This window comes from Phasianus colchicus, chromosome 11 (genome assembly GCF_987193195.1).
Source record: "Phasianus colchicus chromosome 11, bPhaCol1.hap1.1, whole genome shotgun sequence".
NCBI classification, from domain to species: domain Eukaryota; kingdom Metazoa; phylum Chordata; class Aves; order Galliformes; family Phasianidae; genus Phasianus; species Phasianus colchicus.
The window spans coordinates 5,798,843-5,822,059 of NC_143446.1; the positions used below are offsets into that span (position 1 = coordinate 5,798,843).

At 37.5% G+C, this 23,217-nt stretch overlaps 1 protein-coding gene across 3 annotated transcripts in view; it reads left to right on the plus strand.

The window, feature by feature from the left end:
* The first annotated feature begins 447 nt into the window (after positions 1 to 447).
* TSEN2 (tRNA splicing endonuclease subunit 2) overlaps positions 448 to 23,217 on the plus strand; it is a 34,584-nt gene continuing 11,814 nt past the window's right edge. The window contains exons 1-3 of one of the 3 annotated variants that reach the window (XM_090148096.1): positions 448 to 528; positions 15,883 to 15,965; positions 18,100 to 18,194. The gene's annotated coding sequence lies outside the window, so the exon portion shown is untranslated. Of the gene's footprint in view, positions 529 to 2,630; positions 2,706 to 15,882; positions 15,966 to 18,099; positions 18,195 to 23,217 lie in introns of those variants that run through there. The other 2 variants (XM_090148097.1, XM_031608905.2) reach the window with 2 other exon arrangements.

Below are 23,217 nucleotides of genomic sequence, written 5' to 3' on the forward strand. Positions count from 1 at the left end.
ATGTGGCTTTAAAGAAAAAAATTCTTAAGGTCCAAGTTGCACCTTTACCAAAGAAAATATGTTGCTGTACTCAGACTGTTCTCAGCTCTCTGGTTCTACAACAGTATGCTTAACCCATCCAATACAGAATGTTTTTATAGAAGTGGTTTTTTTTTGCAGACAGCTTAAAGTGCCTTGTAGCAATCAGTATCCAGCTGGATTTGTTTCACTGACTGGAGGAAGCTGGTGCTTTGAGGTTGTAGGTAAATGATTAGCCTGAAATCATCGAGAACCAGCTGCATGCTAAGCTTCATTATCAGTTCCCCCTGAAAAATCCACTGAATCATGATTTGATTTTAATTTATGAAGAAGAAAGCTAAGTAGGACTATGACTTTAAAATTTCACTTCCCTAATTTTGTGTCTGCTTGAAAGTGAACCACTCTTTTTTTTTTCCCCCTAGTGGTTTTGTGTGCTGCTTTCTCATGCCTTGTTGAAGAGCAGGAGTGGCTGTAAAACACGTGAAGAAGCAGTACTTGAGTTTACCACAGGTCAGTGTAGCTGTTTAATTAACATGAAACCAAAATGAAACTGTTTAATGATATGTTCTCTAACCAGTGTAATGCATCCAGGCAATGGTCTAGAGCATGCTGCTGGAGATATCTTTGATAGGACAGAATTATCAAGAGAAGAAGAGGAAATTTAAAAAAGACAAAGATTAATTGTTCATTGTCTTCTTTGCTGAAGTCTTCACAGCAGAAGGTTAATTTCTAACATGTTCTTAGAACGATTAAAACTAGCAACAAACTGGAGTATGGAGAGTAAGAAAAGAATAGGTTAAATTTATGTTCAGCAGGGCTCGATATATTCAAATTAGCAAGCTGTAAGGAAATTTACCCTGGAGTATTTAAGGAAACCGCTAAAACAATCTGAACCATTAAACGTTTATCATTAAGAAAGCATGGATCATGGAAAACAAGTGAGGTCTCAAAGGGCCCAAGAAGGACAACTTTATTCTTCCATTTTTTTCCCCTCCTCCTAAAGAAGAAAAAAAAAAGAAGACCATCATTATAGATTTGCCTAGCTTCAAATACCCAGCTGGTGTCTGATTTTTTTGAACTTTTGCTATTCAATCTGTCTTAGAGCATCTGGCCAATAGCAAGATAATAAGCAGTCCACATTTTTGTCAAGATTAAGATCATGCCACATTAATTTCATTTCATTTTTTGAGAGAATAACTGACCTTCTGAATAACAAGGAAGCAGTAGATGTGCTATAGCATGACTTTGCACAACTGAGCATAAACAAGCTAGTGAAGCTCTGGAAAGTGAACCTATTATGAGTGCAAAAATAGAAGAAAACATATTTCTCAATAGTTTGCTGTGAAAAAGAGAAATCACACCATCTGGATCACATGGGAGTTTTTCTGAGCAGCATCTGCTTAAAAGTTTTCCTTAATTATTAGAATAACAGAATATACCGTGCACTTAGAAAATTTTAAAACCATGTCACAGTGAGAAGGGAACTTATGTGTTCCAGAGCACAAGATTTTAATTTAGCCTGATCTTGAGCTATTAGAAATTCCTGAGATCAATACAGTGATGTTCAGGAAACAACACTGTGAAGTTTTACCTGTGCAAGAGAAAATGTAATGTACCATTTAAAACTGTGGAATAGTTGGCAATGTAACAGTGCAACATGGCATGAATATCTGGGTAAAGCAAATTGCAATCCCAATACACAACTGTATTATGTTACTGTTGCTAAAAAAAGCAGGCACTGCTTGGTAGCCAAAACATCTGTTTGGCTGACAACTGATTCTTACCACCGTTACCCATGGTTGTCGAGCCCTTGTCTTGAGTTTGATGGCACAGTCCTCTGGTGACTGCAAAGGACATAGGAAAGGGCGAGTGGAAAATATGATGAACTACAAAAAACGAACAGCCTTATTTCATTTCTCATATAGAATATGGAATTCCTTTTAAAGGAAGAGGTAAGGAAAATCATTCTCCCAAGTCGGTGATAAACAAACCTCTAAAACAGTCACTGTAGTCATTGTTTGATGGCATTTCAAACATATCTATGTCAACACTGGCTGACAATGCATGCTTCAAATCCAGGCTATACTTTAGAGACAGCAGCGCTCTTTCGAAAGACATTTTGAAACCAGATGATTGTATTAATCTGTCTCTCCCTTTCTAATGGATGCTTAAACTACCCAATCTCTCATGCGTAGTCTAGTGTTCCCACGAATCGCTGGAGAGAAAGGACTTGATGTTCCCCAGTTCAAGAAAAAGCCTCAGGAAATTGCAAAAAGTCCTAAAAAGCCACAGTTTGTTTTCATAACATTCTTTTCCTTTTAGAGAAGTAATAGATAGTTTTTAATATTCTCTCCGATATTTCAGGAGTTAATGGACAGTAATGATCTAAAAACTGCAGGAATAAAAATGTAAGGCACAAGACACTGGGAAGATGACTTGAGTAATTATCAGGATTTCATTTATGTAGGAAAAAAATGATGTATAAATTAATGTGTAAGTTAGACCAAAGGGTCTCAGATAGTTGTTTTTTTTCTTTTTATTTTGTCAGCATCTGTTTCTGTCTAAAAGACAGACATCCAAGTCCATTCTACAAAGACAGGAGTTCAGCATAGCCCAAATCTCTTGCAAAGATCAATTTCTCAGTATGTGATATGGCTCACACCTAGGAGATGCTGGCCCTTCTTCAGGTATAATTTTAGATGGCTAAATAAAAGCAAGACAAGTCGTAGCAAAAAATAAGCTCCACATTTTTGTGACACTCTATGTCTTCTTTGCAGTCATACAAAGGAGGTTTATTTCTCTCACATAATATATGAAATTCTAAAGGAGTCCACTACAGTAAACAATATTAAATACCTAGCAATGCTAGATTCCTATTAGTTCATTCTCCTCTATTTCTTCCTCCTCTGATTTTCCTATTTCATTTGCACTTTCACATGTGTGATACTTGTCAAATAACTGGGACAAAATTATTTTGCATCAAGCAAAAAAATACTTGAGGCACAAAAAAACTATGAGTCTGTTTAAAAAGATTTTACTCTAATCCCTTCCACTTGCTGTGACTGTGTATTCTTCTTCAATTACTGGGATGTGGTTGCCAAGGCTGTTTCCAAGTTTTCACGATGCTCAAGTGCTGCAGTTTTTCACTTCACTGAAGACAGCCATCACTGGATTTTCCTAGGGGCCTGGACACAGCTTTGCTGAAAGAGTTGTGAGATTTGCTCTGTATGCTCAGTCCAGTCCAGTGCTGAGCTTCCTATGAGATGGATCTATGTCATTCATTTCCATTATATGCACATGAAGATGTTAGAGGAAGGGCAGTGTTTTTCAGAAGACCATCCTAAGTCTAAATGTAGAGCTCTCTATGTTAATCCATCCATCTGGAAATCATCATAAGAAGAAACATTCAAGTTTGTAGTACAGGTGTTATAATACTTCTCCTAAGATTCAAGAAAAAGAGTTCAAGTTTACCTTTCCAGAAAATATGGTCCTGCCTTGCCTGAAAGCCTATTTCAGAATGCACTGTGCATGTTGCTGGAGTCTCTCACAAAACACTGGGTGCTTAGAACTAGCTTTTCCAGGTGACAGTTGTACTCTTAGTTTTAAGCTGTTGCATTTATTATTAGAGGAGAAGTAATACATTAAATACCTTCTTAATGTTTGCTCCTATTAGGCAATTGTATTTACCATGGGGATAATATGCAACCAGGGCTGGAAGAAGCAGCAATGTTTGCAAGCTATGCAAAGGTGAGGTGAAGATTTTGAGTAGGCACATCCAAGAACAATAGGAGAAGGGTCTGCAAGGCAGGCTTTCCATTTGAGTGTGATCCAAGTATTCAAATGTGAGGAGTTGCTCCTGAAGCACAAAGTATAAAATGCTTTAAACAGATTGAATTGAGCAACAGATTATCCTGTGATTGGCTCCCACTTCTAACAGAATTAGTGCTACCATGCTGATCCCTATAAATGAGCTGGTTATTTATTAATTACTTTCAAAGAGGGAACACTCATTCTCTATATACGTCCATACTGTTCTTGTTAGCAAGGGTTTATCCACTGATAGAAACAGCTTACTAAGTAAATGTCCTCACCAACATCCTGTGATAACAGGAATTGTAAGTAAATTGTGTTTCATCACAGCGCTTCCTTCATTTAGCTGAAATGTGTTGGTTTTTTTCCCATTTCATTGGCAATAACATTTTTCAGGTGCTTTCACTTTCTAGTGCTGCCAACAAAGCCTGCAAAACCCTACCTTTGAGACAATAAATAGACTATGTTTAACCACCTGTGTGAATGTGCAGCTCACAGATTTGCTCATTAAAAGGAAAAGATTTTGCTGGAGCACAGACTACACCTGCTATCATACAGCAGCATCTGCTGCACAAAGTTTTATACATAGGATCTCAGATAAATGTGATCCAGAAAGAGGGAAACTATACAGAAATGCTCCTTTACAGCAGTCACTCTTTCACATACTTCTGCTATCTATCTCTACTTTTTTTTTTTTTTTTTTTTTTTTCACACTATCAGGAATAGTTAAAACTCTCAGTTCCTATCTTAGAACAGGAGAATGGATTAGAAGATCTCTTGGTCCCTTCTAGCACTATTATTCTATCTGTGTGTTTCAAGCCTTTCAGATCCTTCTCCAGACCTTCCAAACTTGCTTTCCTTAAATTTCAACACCTAGCATTGAGACACCATATGTTCTTTATTGCCTCTTTAAATGCCAGTTCTTTGGAGCTACAACAACTCGATAATTAATTTTGTCTGAAGTAAACCCGGTAAAATACAGTCTTGACTCAAATCCTTTATTTTACTGAGCTTTCTATGTCATTTTGTGCCTGCTTTAAAGTAACAGAAAATAAGACAGAAGCACAGGACTAGTTTAGCAGAGGCTGAAGATTTCAACATAGAAATCACCATAGATATTAGATTTAGATTATATAATTCGGCACTTAAGAGAAGAAAGAAAATATTTTTAGGAAAAAAAAACATTCTTCTGGTTAGATGCTGTCAGAAATCTATTCATGAAGTAATTGAAGTGAATCAGTGTTTATCTATTTTCCAGCTTAGTTGTTTTTCCTGCTATCAGCAGGCTGAAATTGGTATGCAGTAACCTGTAGCTGAAGTGAGTCCCCAGTCTTAACAATCAGGTTTTGCAGTTGCTCCCAGAAAACATAATGATGTTTCATTATTGCTCCCTTACTGCCCTGGGGCCTGTTATGGAATTTACTAAGACTACACCATTTGCCAAGGTATAATAGAAAGAAGCAGGTGGAAAAATAAAATACGATTTTAATTTCCTGCCATGTACTAACCTTTTACTGTACCCAAAGCAAAGAATGATTTAAAACAAGATCTTACTTTTTGTGTGTCACTTGATTGATGAACTGTTTCAGTAATTCTCACTAAATGTATTTAAAACATATTTTTCCCTGCCACAACATGCTCTTGGATTTCTTCTCTGGGAACTTGCGTTTACAGAGCTTTGCAAAGCATAAGTGCTGTAGCTGAGTTAGCAAAATTCCTTGGCTTGCTTGTGTAGGATTGGGCATATAGACAAAATACCGGAGTGACAAACTGTAAGCAGAATACCACTGCTTCAGTTCTGCCAGATTGATAGCAGGGGTTCACTGCCAGATGATAAAGAAATGACGAAATTATCAGCAGGAGAACTTGGTGACTTACAGACTGTACTGGTGTCTGATTATTTCTCCCACTGGGGAATACAGAATTGGGTAAATGTCTAACTACAGCAGAATCAAACCAAACCACTTGGCACTGACCTAGAGAAGCAGGACATCTAGAAGGAGTCAGTGACTGATTAACTGAAGAGCAAATGTCGTGCTGAAGTAGACAGCATAGAGTGAATAGAATGGCCTCTTCATTTTTTATTTTTTTTTTACTGTACTGTACATCTCTGTATTTAACTAAGGTCAGTCATTGTCCCATGCCAATTCTGAAATAAGCAGTGCTGAAATGTGCAGTATCCCTCTATCCCCAGAAATTAAGTGATGATTGTTTCCAACAGGTAAACCCTCATCCACTATGTGCTAGTCCTGTCACTCACATGACAACATACCTTCCCTCATCAGCATTTCTGCAGGAAACAAGGTGAACACTCAGAAAAAATACTTGGACCTTGTATCCACACATGAGCATTTAATCTCTGGATAACTGACTGCCATTATCTCAAAGTAAATAGTCTCCATATAAAATCTAGTTTGGGCACTCCCTAGTCATTTATTCCAGAATACAAATGTGTGAACTTTTCTTCTTTCTCTGACCCCATTTGACAGTGGAATATTGCCCCATCCAGATCTACTCTAAAGAATCTCAATCTGCTACTGCTTTTTTCACTTTGTTCCGAAGTGCAAAGTGCATCCAGCTTTTCACAGGTACAGGTACAACATTCTCTCTCTTACCAGCCTGAGTGAGAACACATATTGTGCTGTTTCATAGATTACTTCCTTAAGCAAAACTCAAAGGGAGTATTGCTCTGCCTCAAAATGAGTGTTCTTAGAGTGAAAAATAAAATAAAATAAAATTAGTGAAACAGAAGCACTTATAACAAAAGTAAACACTACTTTCATTCCTTGATAGAAAAATGTCTTCTTGTTGAAGGATGAAGTACTTTGTGGCAAATGTGCTCATTCCTCTTTTATTTTTAATCCAAATTCCTGGTTGTAATTGGCTTCTGGTCATATGATATTAGGTCTGCATGAACATCCTCAGGTGTTGGCAGAAGTCATTGTAAGTCATCTTCTCAGAAGGTGAGGCTACATTGCATACTGTCTCGAAGCCAGTCACAATAGCGAAAAAACTCTCAAATACAGCAACACAAGAGAATTCCCTTGATGCTTTCTGTGTGCAGAGAGGTAATTTTCACACTTTCTTTCCCCACACATTAGTCAGATTAATGGAACAGAGGCCTTGAGAGAAAAGGCTGTTCTGACAGGAAGGGATAACAGAGCCAGAGCTCACACACAGTGAGGCCTCCAGTGAGAAAGAACTGGAAATCAGTTGTACATAAGTTGTTCAAGATAGATCTGTAAGCAGAATTACAGTGTGGATAATTATTGCCATCCTTTTGAAACCTCAACAGCATTTGGATAAACTGTCTTTAATAAGGCTGAATAAATGTTTGGACTCTGACTTCAGACCAGTTCTCTGCAGCTACCTGTCATGACTTTTGACTGATCATTCTCTTACTCAGTTGTTTCAGCAAGCAGCTAGATGCACCTGAAATCTTAAACTGTCTAAGCTGCTCTGTTCCCTGAGCTTCTATTCCTTCTTCTTCGTCTTGGTACCAGGTGGCACAAATTTTTGATGGCTGATCAATAATTCTCATTTTGTTTTATGTCTGCCTTTGAAGAGGAAAATCCTCTTCACTTATTGAAAAGTGAGTCCCATTGAATTAATGGCTATAAGTCCCTACTTATATCCATGAATATGAGAACAGTATTATTTATTTCATTAAATATTTGATATTTTTTCCTAACTCAACAAAATTAATTAATTTTAAATTCATAGTGCCCCTCAGCCAGCACCTCTATCTGCATTTACTGCTCACAAGTGGAAGGGAACAGAGTCCTTCCTCATGTGAAAGAATTTGCCTGTTAGCCCTTAGTGTGTGGCACTATTGATGTGGAAGCTTCTTTGCTGTTCGATAGAGGAGGCATGGCATGTGCTTTCAGATTAGTCCTGGTAACAGCCCCACAGACAGCCCCACAGCATACACATAGAGTTCTCTTGTTTTCTTTTGCACCCAGCAGATAAATCTTTGACAGAGAAGCTCTAGATATCTAGTATACTAGATTTAATACCCTGACTTGAACTTACAATCACCCAGTGGCTCAGGATATTAGATAAAAAGAATTTTTATTTTATTTTCACAGGTAACGGCTCTATGAAATTTAATAAGTAGATTCAACAGCTTGCACCATCTGTTTATTCTGTCACATTCCTTCAAGGTAGTTGAAAAGAATGGCTGGGTTTCTGGAATTCTACTAGGGTTTTGTTTTGCCCATCTATTTCCTCATCTGTTTATACATATGAGATAAATCAATTGCCAAGGAAATCATTAATGCTATTTATGCACAGAACAGTGTAGTTCTGGCAGCATATGGTGAATACCTGTTTGTGAAGTCACACGTGTCTACAGAACCTCATCTACTTTTAGGAGCAAATGTTAGTTTAGCATCTGTAACTATACATTCCTTATCTTTGTTGAGATGATGAACAACAGGCCTTGTGGATTGACTGGGTCCTCTTCTAAATGAACAGGAATAATACCAACATGTTTTCTGTAAAGTGCTATGCCATATACCTATATATGCCATATATCTGTCCTTGTTTCACTGCCTTAACACTATTCCATACTTCGCTGATCTAAATTAAAATTTACTTGTGTACAATAGCAAATATTTTTCAAGGAACAGAACACATATAAAGCAAAAATAATGCCTCCTTGATGATACAAGGTTCAGCAGTGCTAGCATTAGCCTATTTTCCAACATTAGGATTAAATTCTGCTGGAATTATTGTAATTTAACAGAGTATTATTTCTGAAATCTTTCTGTAAATGAACACAGCCAAAGTTGATTTACACTGTATTTACCAGCTTACCAGGCTCTCATGGGAACTTTAAGCATGTGCACCACTGCTGAATTTGAACCCTGAGATTTTTGTATGGTAGAAGCAGAAGATAATACCATTGCTTAGCTGCTGATGAATATAGATAATTATAAACTGGGCAGATAATTTTCTGTAACAAATTTTAAGCCTTCACAAGAAAAGAAATTGAATAATTTATTGTCTGAGCAAATAAAATCTATTCATTGCAACTGTGTTAGGGTCAGTTTTACATCCAAATTAGTAGCTTGAATACAAACTGAACTACGAGGCTGAACTGTGGGCTTGGCAGGGTAGTAACTGAGGGAACAAGATGGCAAATCTATTTCCTTTACATTTTACCCAGCAATTTAACTAAAAAGAATGTAAGTTTTCTTACTCTGCTTAACAACACAGGCAAAGAAATTGCTGTATTCCAACTAGGCATAGAAAGCAGTTATCTTTTATGGCTGTTCTATGCTAAGTAATGTACCTACAAATTAAAATGAATCTTTCACAAGCTCTTCTGTAAGTGCAACCTATTTACTAAAAATATGCCATGTCTTGTCACCACATGGATGTGGCATCATCCTCTAGTATCGGTATGAAAAAAGAGGAAACACTGGGAGCAAAAGCGATACAGATGTCAGATGACATACTTCTGCAGAAAAAGAATGCTTTTGGTCACACAAAGTGTGTGGATCAGCAATCGCATAAATGTTTATGAGAAAAGGATGCTGCTGATATGCTGACTTTTTTCGGTGCCATTACTTACACCAAAATATGACAGCGTTTGTTTTAATGCCAAATTGTTATGGAGGAATTTGAAGAATTCGCACAGGAAAATTTTAAAATCCCCAGTGCAGTTTTAAAAAATGAATATATTTTAGAAGAGATTGTGCATTAAATAGTATTCCATTTATATGTTATCCGTATAGGCCAAAGTGAAAAAACTTGCTGCAAATGATTTGTTTCTTGCTCTCTGGGCTCCTTTGGGAGAATGGAGCAAATACTGACAGCAGGGTGTTCTGGGAAGGAGCAGAGGTGAGCAAAGAGATAATGTGCTCCTGCTACATTTTTTGTCATTTAAATTTGGAGGCCCCATTTGTGTCATTTAGCAAGCTCTGACTTCTGCTGCAACCTTTAATTCAGGTTCCTGGTGAATCCTGGTCTCAGTAGCCAAAAAAACACTAGGGACACCCTTGAAATAATCTTCAGGCTGTAGAAAAGTAAAGGATAATTCTTGTCAGTGTGCTACTGTATTTTAACAGTACCTTTCCAATATGCATGACTTACTAAAGAGCCATCTATTCATCTTTCTCCAACCAATATACCCTCACATCTCTTTATAACAACTCTGTTGTTCCCACAGTGATGAGGCTGTCACATAAATTACACATATATAACAAATACAATTAATTATAGCTCCAGAAATAGACTTGCCCACATTCCCATTCCTCCAAAGACCGCAAACCCCTGTGGCAATTAAAATATTCAGATTATGGGTTGCTTCCTTAGGGTCACTGGAGTGCTAAGGACAGATATCTTGAATCTTCTTGCTTTCTTAGACATCAGGACCAAACAACAACAAAAGTGAACAAATAAATAAATAATCTAGGGCTGAGTTAGTTTTACTATGTTTTGAAAACTTATGTTGATATAATACAATCTTGCACTGCTGCAATAGGCCTGTGTTTGAAAAAGGCAAAAAAAAGTTTCACCTCACCTCAGTACCAGACAAAACCACATGAAGTTTGTGAATAGCAGAGGTTTGGTGTAACTCCAAAATGTGAAGAGCTGCCTGTGGTTTATTTGCCCTAGTGCCCTTCAAAGCGACAGGAATTAAGTATGATGATCAAATATTGTATGTTAAGATGTTAGTCCCTGATACTTCACTGAAAGGAAAGAAAGCATATATGGGAAGGAATACAAGGCAGTGTGTTTGCAAAATGCAACTGGAAATATTGAAATACAGTTAAGAGAACTTTGGTTAAACAGTGAAGGAAAACTGAAATAACACAATAGAAGAATATTTCTTGCATGGTAAGTTCCATTTCTTAGCACCCCAGTTTTTACCATAGTTTTTAGGCTCAGACTTAGAGTTGCTATGAAATTACCTTAATCTTCCTGTGACATCTTTCTCTCACTTACATGAGATTTTAAAAAGTAGGAAAGATCCTAGTGGAGGAATAAAGAGTATATCCTGTACTACTGTGACAAAGTGCACGCAAGTGCTGACTTTTGTCTCTCTTCCCTCTGAAAATTCTCCCCTTTTTGGCAGAGATGTGAAGAGTGAATCAACATCTCTGAGCCAGTGAGGGTAAAGGAGACCAAAGGCTGCAAGCTTAGACAATACACAGCATAGTTGGGACTGGCTGGCATGGTCATATTATTGCAGGATAGAAGGGAACAAAATGTAAAAATCTAAATTGCTGATTGTCTCTTTATGATAGGAGGCATTCTAGGAATTATTTAACAGGTTCTTGCTTCATGGACAGTTCAACAGTTAGAATCAAAGAAATAAGAATTTGCTGCTGTGCACTTTCTAGCATTGAAAGAAGTTTAAAACTATTGAGCAAAAGCAGAGTAGGAGACAATTTGGAGGGGTTTGCTTTAAAATCCAAGACTCAGTATGATTTTCTCAACTTTAACAGACATTAGAAACCAAATAGAAGTATTTACTTTAGACTCAGCAGAATGTTTAGGTTGAGAACATACTTAATATTACTGATCAGTAAATGCCTGCAGATTGATTCAACAAAATGCTGGCAATTTTACTGTAGAAAGCAATTTTGTGTTGGTGAACACATTTCACCCCTTTCACTTCTTTCTGTGGTTGTGAACACTGCAGTATTGGTTTCAGAAAATGAAGATTCTGACCACTCTTGTGAAAGAAAACTCATAGAATTAAAGCTATTAACACAGTTCCTAACCAGTTTTAAAATATTCTTTCTACTGTCCCTGCCATTATGATTGATGAACTCAAGTTTTCTGTCTTCCTATAAGGCTTTCTTTGTTTAATTGTCAGTATAAACTGACTGCTACTGAAAATTCTTCTCCCTAAATTGGTTACAAATGGGTAGTAAATTATCACTCCCCTTGGCTTCCACAGTTACACATTTTGATAATGTCATGAAAATAATGTGTACCACAGTCAGACTCAAATGACATTGGATCCTTTCATTCAATGGCACTAGACAGATAGCAGTGAAGTATCTCTAAAGAAAGCTAGTACTTTGGTATCTCCTTTTTGTTTTGGCTGTACAATGATAAGATGTAGCACACTCCAGTTTTTCTTATAAAATAAAATTATATCCACTACCTTTTCTTCTTCACTGATAGAATCTGCTAATTTCGAGTACGTGCTGCTTCACAGAAATGTTAAATAAAACACACCTCTTATCTGTTTTCTTACTAGCAGTTAGCGGCTTAAATGTAGATATGCTGTCGTGTATATAGAAGTTGTTACATCATAGGTAGTGCGTACATTGAAGTTATTTTATACATTGTTAACTTTCCAGCAAAGTAGGAGAGACTAAACAGATGAGTTTGCCTTGAAATTCTGATACATGGAAGAAACGCTGGTGAGATTATCTATACGGATATTCTAGGCAGAAATCTAAGTTACCGTGATGAACTCCAGGTCCTTCATAATCCTAAGCCTCTTATTTAAAAAAATGATAGATAGAAATAACCTAAATAATGTCTAGCCTTTCAGTAGTTGTATGCATGAGGCTATTTTGCACATCTCTGAAATGATTGCATGCGTGTGAGTAGCAGAGAAGCACGTCTGGCACTGGTGGTCTAGAATCACAGATTCAGAAACCATCTTACTGTGTGCCATCATCAGAACAGGAACCATTGTGCTGCTGTGTCTGTGGCTTCAGAGCTGGTATCAAGGGGAGGGTTTCTTTCTTCTGAAACTTGATATACCATAGCTATTGCAGTTGTATTCTGAGAAAGAGATTATCTCTTGAGAATTACTTCAAATCCATGAAGTTGAGGTCTTGAGTGAGTACTCCACACATTTATTTATTTTTCACAAATGCAACAATTCACATTATTTTTTTACACCTTCCTTTAAGCAAGAGGAAAGGTCTAATCTGAACACAAAATATTAGATTAGAATGAAATGGGATCTGTTGCAGTTTAGCAATGGCTATGTGATTTTTCTGGCCTATTAGTGGATATCTATATGGGAAGATTTTTATTAAAAAAGCATGAGAGATTTTATTTCTCCCCTCTTTTCTAATTCACTGTCATTTGAATATTGTCACAAAGAGTTGAAAGCAGAAGCAAGGAATTCATTTTGTATCAGTATTTGCCCTGTTTTATTGGTACAGTAATTCTGCACTGAAGTAAATAATGGATGGCACTCAGATTCTCTAGAATTGATGCAATTTGATCCACATTTTATCAGGTGTCACAGTGTTGCCTTTTCTGTGTTTCAGAACCTAGACTTCTGCCATTGTTGCTGGTTCAGAGCTGTAGGGGTGAATGAACAGTTAAATTCTCTCCTTACCACCAGTTTTTCTTTAATCCATATTTTTGAGATCTTTTCAATTTGCTACTGCTTGCATACAGACCCTGAGCGTGCTTTAGAAAGCATTCTCAAATTCCTACTGCCTCCCTAGGAGACTAGAATATTCCTTACGGAGTAAGAAGATTGATGGAGATTTTAAATATGCATTATAGATACTTAATGGAGTAAATTTGCATTTAGATAGATATTACTATTTCTATGAACACATAATCATTTTAGAATGATTTTTAAAGGAATTATGAGAAATTAACTGTCTTAAATAACAGTTCTCTGTTAACATTAAAGTAAGTCCATAAGTTCTTTCGTTCTGTTTTGCAAATAAGGACAGTGAATGACTGAGGTGTTATTTCCCAACTGCATGTCAGAATGTGGAATAGGACCCGGTATTCAAATGTGTAGCCTAGCATCTTGTCTTGCTTAGACCATGGAATCTCTAAGCCTGCTGGAAAGGTGTCAGAAATGTGGCATCTTTGTGAAAGTCCATGGGGAAGGTATATAGGCCTTGCATAATAGTCAGTTGCTGTTTTATTTATTCCAAGTATTCAAATCCAACCACAAGTCATTTTTAAATCAGACAGTGTTGACTCAAGGGATTCATACACCCATTGCAAGAACTGATGCAATCACACTACAGTCTTGCAATGAGTTGAGTTAATAGTTTGTAGTCCCAAGACTTTCCATTAATACACGTTGCTGACATTAGGCTGTCATTGGATAATCTTTCCATTAATATATGTAGTATCCAGCACTATCAAGTCTTAAGATTTATGCAGGAATCCATGAGTATTTGTATGATTTTCATAGCAAGGAAAAAATGTGAAAGGGCTGACACAAACATACAACTTTGTCATGTCGTATATTTGGTGACAATAGGCACATAGAATTATGTGCATGTGAAATCACACCAACTATTGCTACGACTGGGGACATCACTGAAATATTTTTTTGCCAACTATACAAGCCTGGAAAATTTAGCCTGATTTCTGGAACATAAGATTCTTATAAAAATTCCTGCATATGTTCAAAAGTGTAGAGTATAGAGGTCAAATTAGGTCTTCAAATTAATTCACATTATGCCCCTTATCAGCAAACAACAGCCTCAGTGTCCTGCCTGTCACTTACAAGAACTTTGTGTAGAAGTAATTGATTGAAACTCAACAAACATTTCTTTTTGAAGTTTCAGGAGGTGGACAGTAGTCAGCAGTTCACTCACTGGACTTGTGTTAATTCTCCTGGATGAGAAGTGAAAAAAACAATTTTTTAATTGGTCAGCTGATATGAGCAAAGTACAACTCTGTGCTGAAGAACTGTGCAATCTGTGTTTAGAGCAGAGTTGCCATTAGTTTAAACGAAACAGCATGTTTACCAAAGATTGTGTATGGATCTCAGAGAATTTCTCAAGCATTAACCAATATAGTCTTTCAACACTTCTGAAAGCTAGATAATATTCTGTTCTTTAATAATGCAATGAACACTTTACACTGACTGTATTAGAATTATTTTCTCTGTTGATTCATTGATTCAACAATATGGTAATGGAAAGGAAAAGTATTAGCTCAGCACAAACTATAGCTCAGTAAACAGCGCTGGTGGAAACAAATACCTTTAAGAGCTAAGAAAATCATTCTTTCAAAAAGCAGATCTCCCGGATGTCTCAATTTATAATAAAGTAACTGAGTGATAATTTAAATAGAAGAATTGTATAAATAGACCAGCAGGCATCTAAAAAATGCAACTATTTTAATAGCTTGTTATCACGTTGCCATCTGGTGATGTCAAACATTTGATAAGACATATTAGTTTTGTATCTTTTACATACTGAGATTGATAGTTTTGCTTTAAAAGTGCACTGTTAAGTGCTGCCTTCAAAAGGGAATAATAACAGTTACAGTCCTGATTTTGGACTGACAGACAAACTTATAGAAAAGAAGATGAAATTCCAACTCCACTCTGAGTCTCAATGTGCTGCAGAATTCAATCCCACTAAAGTTATAAGGCATGAAGCTAAAAACTGAAAGATGCTTTCAGGAAGATAAGAAGGACTCAGATAGGCTTGTCAGGTGGCTACTGAAAAGTTGTTTCTAGTAGAAAGTTAAGCTGAACCACGGTGAGATGAATGAACTGACACCAAGAGGCTGAGCGTGTGGTAGTTTGTTTAGCATGCAGATGCCTTGATTTTCATTCTGCTGTCCTTATGCTGTTCTTATGTCTAAAAATAAACCTCTTCCCACAGTAAAGAAAATCACTTACTGGCAGTTGGGCCTGATATAAGAATCAAAAAAGAAGAAAACATTAGTTGTTTTTCTACAGAAAGAACTTAATCAGCAATTATGAGTTCCTTTAAAACCCCAGTACGTTTAATTCTCCTTCCTTTTACAAAGCAGTCTTCCCCTTCAAGCTTCAATAATTTGTTTCTCAACAAAAGACAGAAATAGTTTTAGAACAGCTTTTACTAATGTTTACTGTGCCATATCATGCTTATAAAATCTTTTTTAATATGTAACCATTTAACTTCTCTTGGCGAGATAAATTCACGGTGATACAGATATTTTGTAAATACCATACTCGCTTAGCATCTGAGTCAGAACAGATTATAAAAGAAAATGGCATTTGAAATAGACTTGTTTTTGCAGTGCAGTAAGGTATATTTAAGCAGAAATTTTCAGGTGAACTAGAGCCAAGAGGTCAGTATGTTCTTTATATTACAGATGGCAACTATGTGCCCTGAACTTCTGTGAGGGTATTTCTGAGGTCATCAGCAATCCCATGGGGGAAATGAGTCAGCAAAAGCGTAAGTGATTTCAACACCTTTGCTATAAACTCTATAGATTAGTAATAGGAACTTTACAAAAGTTTTGCTAATTTAAGGCCTGCGAGACTTTCCACTGAGTAACTTCTGTTCCACAGAATGATCCACACTGCCGTAATATTTGCATTAAGGCTGTGCTAGGGATTCAAGGAGGAACGAGATTTTATTTGGGGGCTGTAACAATCCCTGCCTTAGAAAATGTTAGACCTTACCCAAGACAAGACACAGCTAGCTATAAACTCAGTGATTGATGAACATTAAGGTTCTGAGGATATTACTGTGACAGAAAAAGATAGGTGTTTCTGCCACAATTTAGAAGTACAGAAGAACTTGTTTTTCAAGAGGTAGATAAACCTTGGTTGGTTGTACCATTAAGCAATACTAATAGGAAAACTTACATCTGAAAGTGAAATGAAAATTAAAGAAGCAGTTTCCACTCACACACAAGCCTCTGGAATGTGATAAAATAATAAGGAAAAGCATGCATGCCTTAAACTGTAACATTCTTCAGAAGTAAGCACAGAAATCTGTATCTAATCAAAAAGGAAGGAATGTGTCATATGGGCATATCAGTGGACAGGAAAACTGGCCTAGTAAACCAGGTGACTGCCAGGATAGCTAGAGAGTGTATGCAGCTATCAGTAATGTGGGTAGTAAAGTTCAGATGTCATTCCACTGCTGTGGTCTGTAAAACATAATGAATCTGTCCTTATATGATTCTAGAATTAGACTCCCAAACTGAAGCTACACCCTGACAACTTGCAGGTAATACAAATATAAGCAGAATACAAATATGAAATACATATGTCTTGGAGACTGTTCATTCATGAAATTTTCTCTAATAATTCCCCAAATAACTAAATCCTATGTAACAGCACACAAAGATTCTATGTCCACCAGAGTGGACAATAATGCAGCAAACTGGGAAGTTTTGTCCCATTGTTCCAGGCATCCCATATATTAAATTCATACAATCTTATCTGGAATATATAAGTTATTTCAGTCTTCAACTACTTTAGGAAACCCAGACATAAGCCCTCTCATGGGCATATTCATCAGTGTGCTCTCTGGTTACAAGTGATTTTCCCAGTCCAAGATCCAAATACCTAATGCAGTGCCCTAAAAGCATTTTGCAGAATTGTGAGTCTCCTACAGCACTCTGTGGGTTCAATACAATGACGGAACGTATTCATCCATCAGTGGAGCTTTCCATCTGTGACAGGTTGAAGGTGTGAAGTATTCAAATATCCCTCATTTTTCTCTAATGTTTCAGGAGATAATGAAATGGAAATCACATATATTAAATGCAAAAAATGTTGAAAGCCAACACGTTTTAGATCAGTGGATTACACACGCATTTTATTGTCTGTTGCCAGGGAAAAGGTGTAAGAAATGCTGTGGGGAACAAGCTTTACACACTCTATGTATAGGTTTTGTGCTGCCTCGTAATGACAAGATTGTTGCTGTTCAAATGCAGCCACCTATATTACTTCAGCTGCTTGCATCTGTTCTGGATTTACATATAATGAGTGAGAGCAGAAGAACTGTAGCTTGGTGTAAATTTTATTTGAAAATTACCTTAGAGAAGCATACAGTAAGAGTTTAATTAGGTTACTGAAAATGCTACAGTTTTTACTTAATGGTAGTTTACGCGCAAAAGCAGTCTTGAGTTAAAAGCACAGTGAAGACCAAGCACTTCAGTTTAGCCTTGAGTTAAATACACAAAAGGTCAGCATCCAGTGTGGGCTTGGATAATAGCTCATAATGGTAAAAATAAAGTGCTTAGTCTCCTCTTTTTACTTCAAAATAGTTCTAACAGTTACTAATTTTATTTATTCCAAGGTGAAAAAAAAAAACATTTTGAGCAACGAAACCTAATTCTTCTCTAGTATCACAGCTTCTGTATTAGTTCATCCACCTATGTGTCAAATGCAACATAAAATACCACTCTTTCAAAAAGTTAGCAACCTACCATACATTCTCTGAAATTTGAAGTGACTGTTCAGAAAGAGCCTGACTGACTAACCAGTTTTGTCCTGTTCTTGCCTCTAAATTTGCTCATGTTGTTAATATAATCTTACTATTATGTTCATATTAACACAGTCACCTATTTCAGTGACCATGATCACAATCATGTGCAAGACAACCAGGGGATCAGGACCAGCCAAAGGCAGATACTGCTTAACCAACCTGATCTCCTTCTATGTTCAGGTAACCCAGTTGGTGGATGACAGAAACGCTGTTTGTGCAGTCTTCAGCAAAGCTTTTGACATTGTCTCCCACTGTATTCTCCTGGAGAATCTGGCAGTCCGTGGCTTGGATAGGTACCCTCTTTGCTGAGAAAAAACTTGCTAGATGCCTGGGCCCAGAGAGTGGTGGTGAATTAAATTAAATCCGGCTGGTGACAAGTCACAAGTGGTGTTCCCCACCAGGGGGTCAGTACTGGGGCCTATTCTTTTTAATATCTTTATTGATGATTTGGATAAGGGAATTCAGTGCATCCTCAGTAAGTTTGCAGATGACACCAAATTGGGGGGAAGTCGACCTGCCTGGGGGTAGGAAGGCCCTACAGAGGTATCTGGATAGATTGGATCAATGGGCTAAGGCCAACAGGATGGAGTTACAAGAACAAGTGTTGGGTCCTGCACTTTGGTCACAATAACCCCCAGGCAACACTGCAGGCTTGAAGCAGAGTGGCTGGAATGCTGCACTTGAGCCAGCAGTGTGCCCAGATGGCCAAGAAGGCCAATGGCATCCTGGCTTGTGTCAGAAGTAGTGTTGCCAGCAGGAGCAGGGAAGTGATCATCTCTCTGTACTCAGCTCTACTGAGGCTGCACCTCAATTATAATGTTCAGTTTTGGGCCCCTCACTACAAGAAAGATGGCCTGGAGCGTGTCCAGAGAAAGGCAACAAAGCTGTGAAGGGTCTGGAACACAAGCCTGAGAGAGAGTGGCTGGGGGAATTGGGATTGTTTAGACTGGAGAAGGCTCAGGGGAGACCTTATTGCTCTTTACAACTATCTGAAAGGAGGCTGCGGCAAAGTGTGGGTCAGCCTCTTTTCCCAGGTAACAGCAATTGAACTAGAGAGAATGGTCTCAAACTGTGCCAAGGGAGGTTCTGGTTAGATAATAGGAAAATTTGTTCTTGGAAAGAGTGGTCAGACACTGGAGCAGGTTGCTCAGGGAAGCGTTGGAGTTGCCATCCTTGGAGGCATTTAAGGAAAAGGTAAACTTAGTACTTGAGGATATGGTTTAGTGGACTGTATTGATGGTAGGTGGACAATTGGACTAAATGATCTTAGATGTCTTTTCCAACCTTCATGATTCCATGATTCTATGATTCCATGATTCTATGATTCTATGATCAGAGTTAACATGCTTAGATTTTCAATTCTTAATGTAATGGAGAAGATCTTTCTGGACCACCTCCTTCCAATTTGCTCTGAGATTTCCAAATCATGTCTTGCTTGCAGAGCTCTTCTTACTAAATACTATTCAAATTCCACTCAACAGACTTGTATCTTGCTATAAAGACTTTCACTTTAATTGAAGCAGCATGCCTATAGAAGCATATAGTTTTAAAGGGCTGTGATTGATTTACCCATTTGTAACCCATGTCTGATTTATTCAGACATGATCATCTGAATTATGGAAGGTGTTTCATAAATGAACATACTATTAAACTATTTCAGATCAACAACGTAGCTTTTTTATTCAGTGAATGTGAGATGCATCACTTTTAAAGCAGCGCTGATGATCCTTTTAGTTTTCTGCTCAATCTCACCGTAGTAACAATGATCAGGAAGCAGCAATGAAGCCTGTCTTAGCCTGATATTTACCTCTGAAACTTCATGCCATAGATCTGTTGTGTAGCTAAATTAGTGAAGACACAGAGCAAAAGGGTTAAGATGCAGTCTCATCCAGTTCCTTGAAGTATGTAAGATGTTCTCAAAGCCCAAGTCTTGGCAGCCTCCATGAAGCTAACCACCTATGCCAATATGACTTTGCTTTACATGGCTTTACACATAGAAAAAAGATTTCCTTACTGTTTGCATGTTTTTATATCAGTTACTTTTTTTTCTTAAAATCTAAAACCTGGATTTTAATCTCTACTGTGCACAGTTGCCACCCTAGACAATCCAGCTGTTTGTTCCTTACTCGTTGTTCACACGAGTCCACCTCATGTAATAACTATGTGAACAGAACTAGCATATTTGGTATAGCTTGATCTGTACTACAGCAGCAGAAATATCCAATGTTTTTAAAACAGTTAGGCCAAAATTTGCTTTGCAGTTGCTTCAGTTGCTACCATAGAACATGCCATCATAGAAAAGGCAAGGCCAAACTAGACTGAAATACTTCTATACGAAGTCTACAGATACTTGAAAGCTATTAGCCATGCTTTCTTCCAGAGTCTCATGTAAGAGTAGTGTACTTTAAAAGCATCCCAGCATCCCCTCAGCTTTTTCTTTCACTTCATGCTCGTGACAAGCCCTGTCCTGTGGATCCAGTAACAGCTATATGATAAACCTTTAGCCCAATACTCCCTATGGCTGAGACACCAAAGAAGCAGAACCCAGCAGGTAATGGGGAAATAAAAAAAGAAGCATTTAATCTACACTTGAGTTCAAAAGGTACAGGGAGAGGTAATGAGCAGAACACAGGAAGGGCAGGGACAAATGAGCCAAGGAACTATACAAAGAAGTACAAATGAGATACTAAGCCATTATAAGTTGCTCACTCTGTTTATGATAGGCAATTGTTTGCCTTTGTGTGCTCATAAATGCATCTAAAATAAACAGAACATTTCCCAGTATGGGCCATGGCACTGTTTTTTTTCCTGGTAAAAGTTTTAAGAATACCATAGGTATTTGAAGATGCTGACATGAAAAACTCAACAAAAGAGCTACAAACCTTTTCCTGTTATTAAACAAACGGAAAGTAAACATTCAGAATTGGGATATAAGAGGATGTTCTGTCATTTTGTATTTAAAAACATAAATACTTCTGGCAACAAATTGATTTATTTGGTTTATTTCAATTCTTAGAAATGTGATGATTTAGGAATTTCTCCTGATTTACTTGTTGTTTTGTCCTTTTTTCAGTTATGACATAGGAACCTAGACAGCATTTAGGATGAGCTTTGAGACACATTTCAGATAATATCTGAATCCCAGTAGGATTATTTATGCAATTAGAGGCAGACAGCCATGTTAAAGCATGCTCCTGGGTCAGAGAGTGTTGAGATTAAAAGGACTGACACCAAATTTTGTTGAACAGTAAAATAAGTAGGATGAACTTTGAGACACATTTCACATTCCTTAATATTGAAAATGAAGTAGAAGTGTTGGAGACAAATTTAATTTTAGATGGTATACCCATATCTACATGAACTGTGAATCTTCAGTGCCTAGCTTGCAGCTGGTTCTGAAAGTTCAATGGTGTGATACATAGCATTCTCTAAAATCCATTCTATCCTTAAGTTTAATATAACTGAAAATGCATGGGAAACCAGAAGAAAAATAGTGAAAAAAGTCTCTCTTCTGGGTTATTCCTAGAATGGAATTTAGCTCAGGATTAGCTGTAATCTTAATGCTGTCATTTCAGCTTCTTGGAATTGCCTAGTATTTGAACTAAATTGTCAGCCTCCCTATTATTATTAATGAGTGGGCATACAAACCACAAAGACATTACAGAGAATATAAACAGGTACCCATATTTGCAGTTATGCAGGTAATCTGGGAAGTGAGTAAAAATGTTACCAATTTGGCACAAGACAACTCTCCAGATACACTGAGGCAAATGAGCAGGCTGATGACAGAGATGCTGTCTGCCAGTTCATGCAAAGAGATGTTTGGAGCTGTAGCCTGGCATTTTCCATGAGCACTGCACTCACTGCTTTGGCAGGAGATGAGCACACACTGAAGTGCAGGTGCTGCCATTCACAGTTGCCATGATGGTCCTTTGCCCAGCCAGAACAGCGATAAGCATCTTCAGTCAATTAATACCAAGGCCAAAAGCTTGTTCGCATACAGTTTATTTTTAACTGTAAGCATAAAAAAAGAGCATGTGCTCAGTTACCATACACGTGTCCACACAAGCACAGCATCCATTAGAGAAGTAGGTACATACTGGATATCAATATTTAAGATAAATATAATGAGCAAAGTAATTTTTTAACAATTATTCAGGCATAGCTAAAAATCTAAGCCACTGGTTTGGGGATCTGCATTCATCTAAGTCCTAAAATAAAACTGTGTATAGGAAAACTAGAAGCCATGCTGGGGGGAAAAAGGCACACAACTTCACTAGCATGAAAGTCTATCTTGTCTTTACATCTTTTAGTGGAGCACAGCATTTCATATGCATTTTGCACCAGATAACTGTATTCGTTGAAGTTATGACTCAAAAATTGCTGAAATATGGACATCTAGTGGAGACATCTAATTATTACAGTTTTCCTTCCTAGGGAAATGCAGAAAATGAAATGGCCTTTTACTGATGGTCTTGCTGGAGCCTGGAGTTCTCCTTGCCTTTTGCTGCTTGGCCAATTGCTCAGTTGCAGGAGGTGAAGGTGACGCAGCCAGAACTTGGCAAAATAGAAGCTGTGCGTCATTTAACTTACCTGGGCAATTGATGAAGCAGGAAAACTAATGACCCATGAAGGAACAAATGTTTCTCAAACAAGAGGTAAATAAATGTGATACTGGAGCTCAAGGGATGGGTGAAAATCAGAGGCTGTAAGTGCCTTTAAACACTCCTAAAATTGCAAGCTCAGACCTTTTGCATTAATTTCTATGGGGAAAAGGAAAGCAATAACTTTGGGGGTGTTTAAAGCCTTGATGCAGACAAAATTTAATGTTCACATCATTTCAAATGCATAAAGTTTGTAATACAAACCAAGAGCTAGCTGTGAGGACAAAAACTGTCCCTGCACACTGCAATGTCTGCAGAGAGCCCTCAGGTCATACGCTGATAGGATGGAATGTCAGCAGGATCCAATGGTTCCGTAGGACTTCCTCACTAAAGGGTGTTTTAATCTTCACAAATGCAAAATCATGATAGCTACACATTCATTTTTGGTGTTCTCTTTTCTCATGCTATTCACTTACTGCTGTCCACCTTGGGATTTCTGCTGCTGTGGGATTTCTAACTGGGTTGATGTGTCGCCAATATTTGTCTGACTTCTCTTTTTTTGTCTCCTGTGAAAGCCATCTGAAACTAAGCAGGAACTA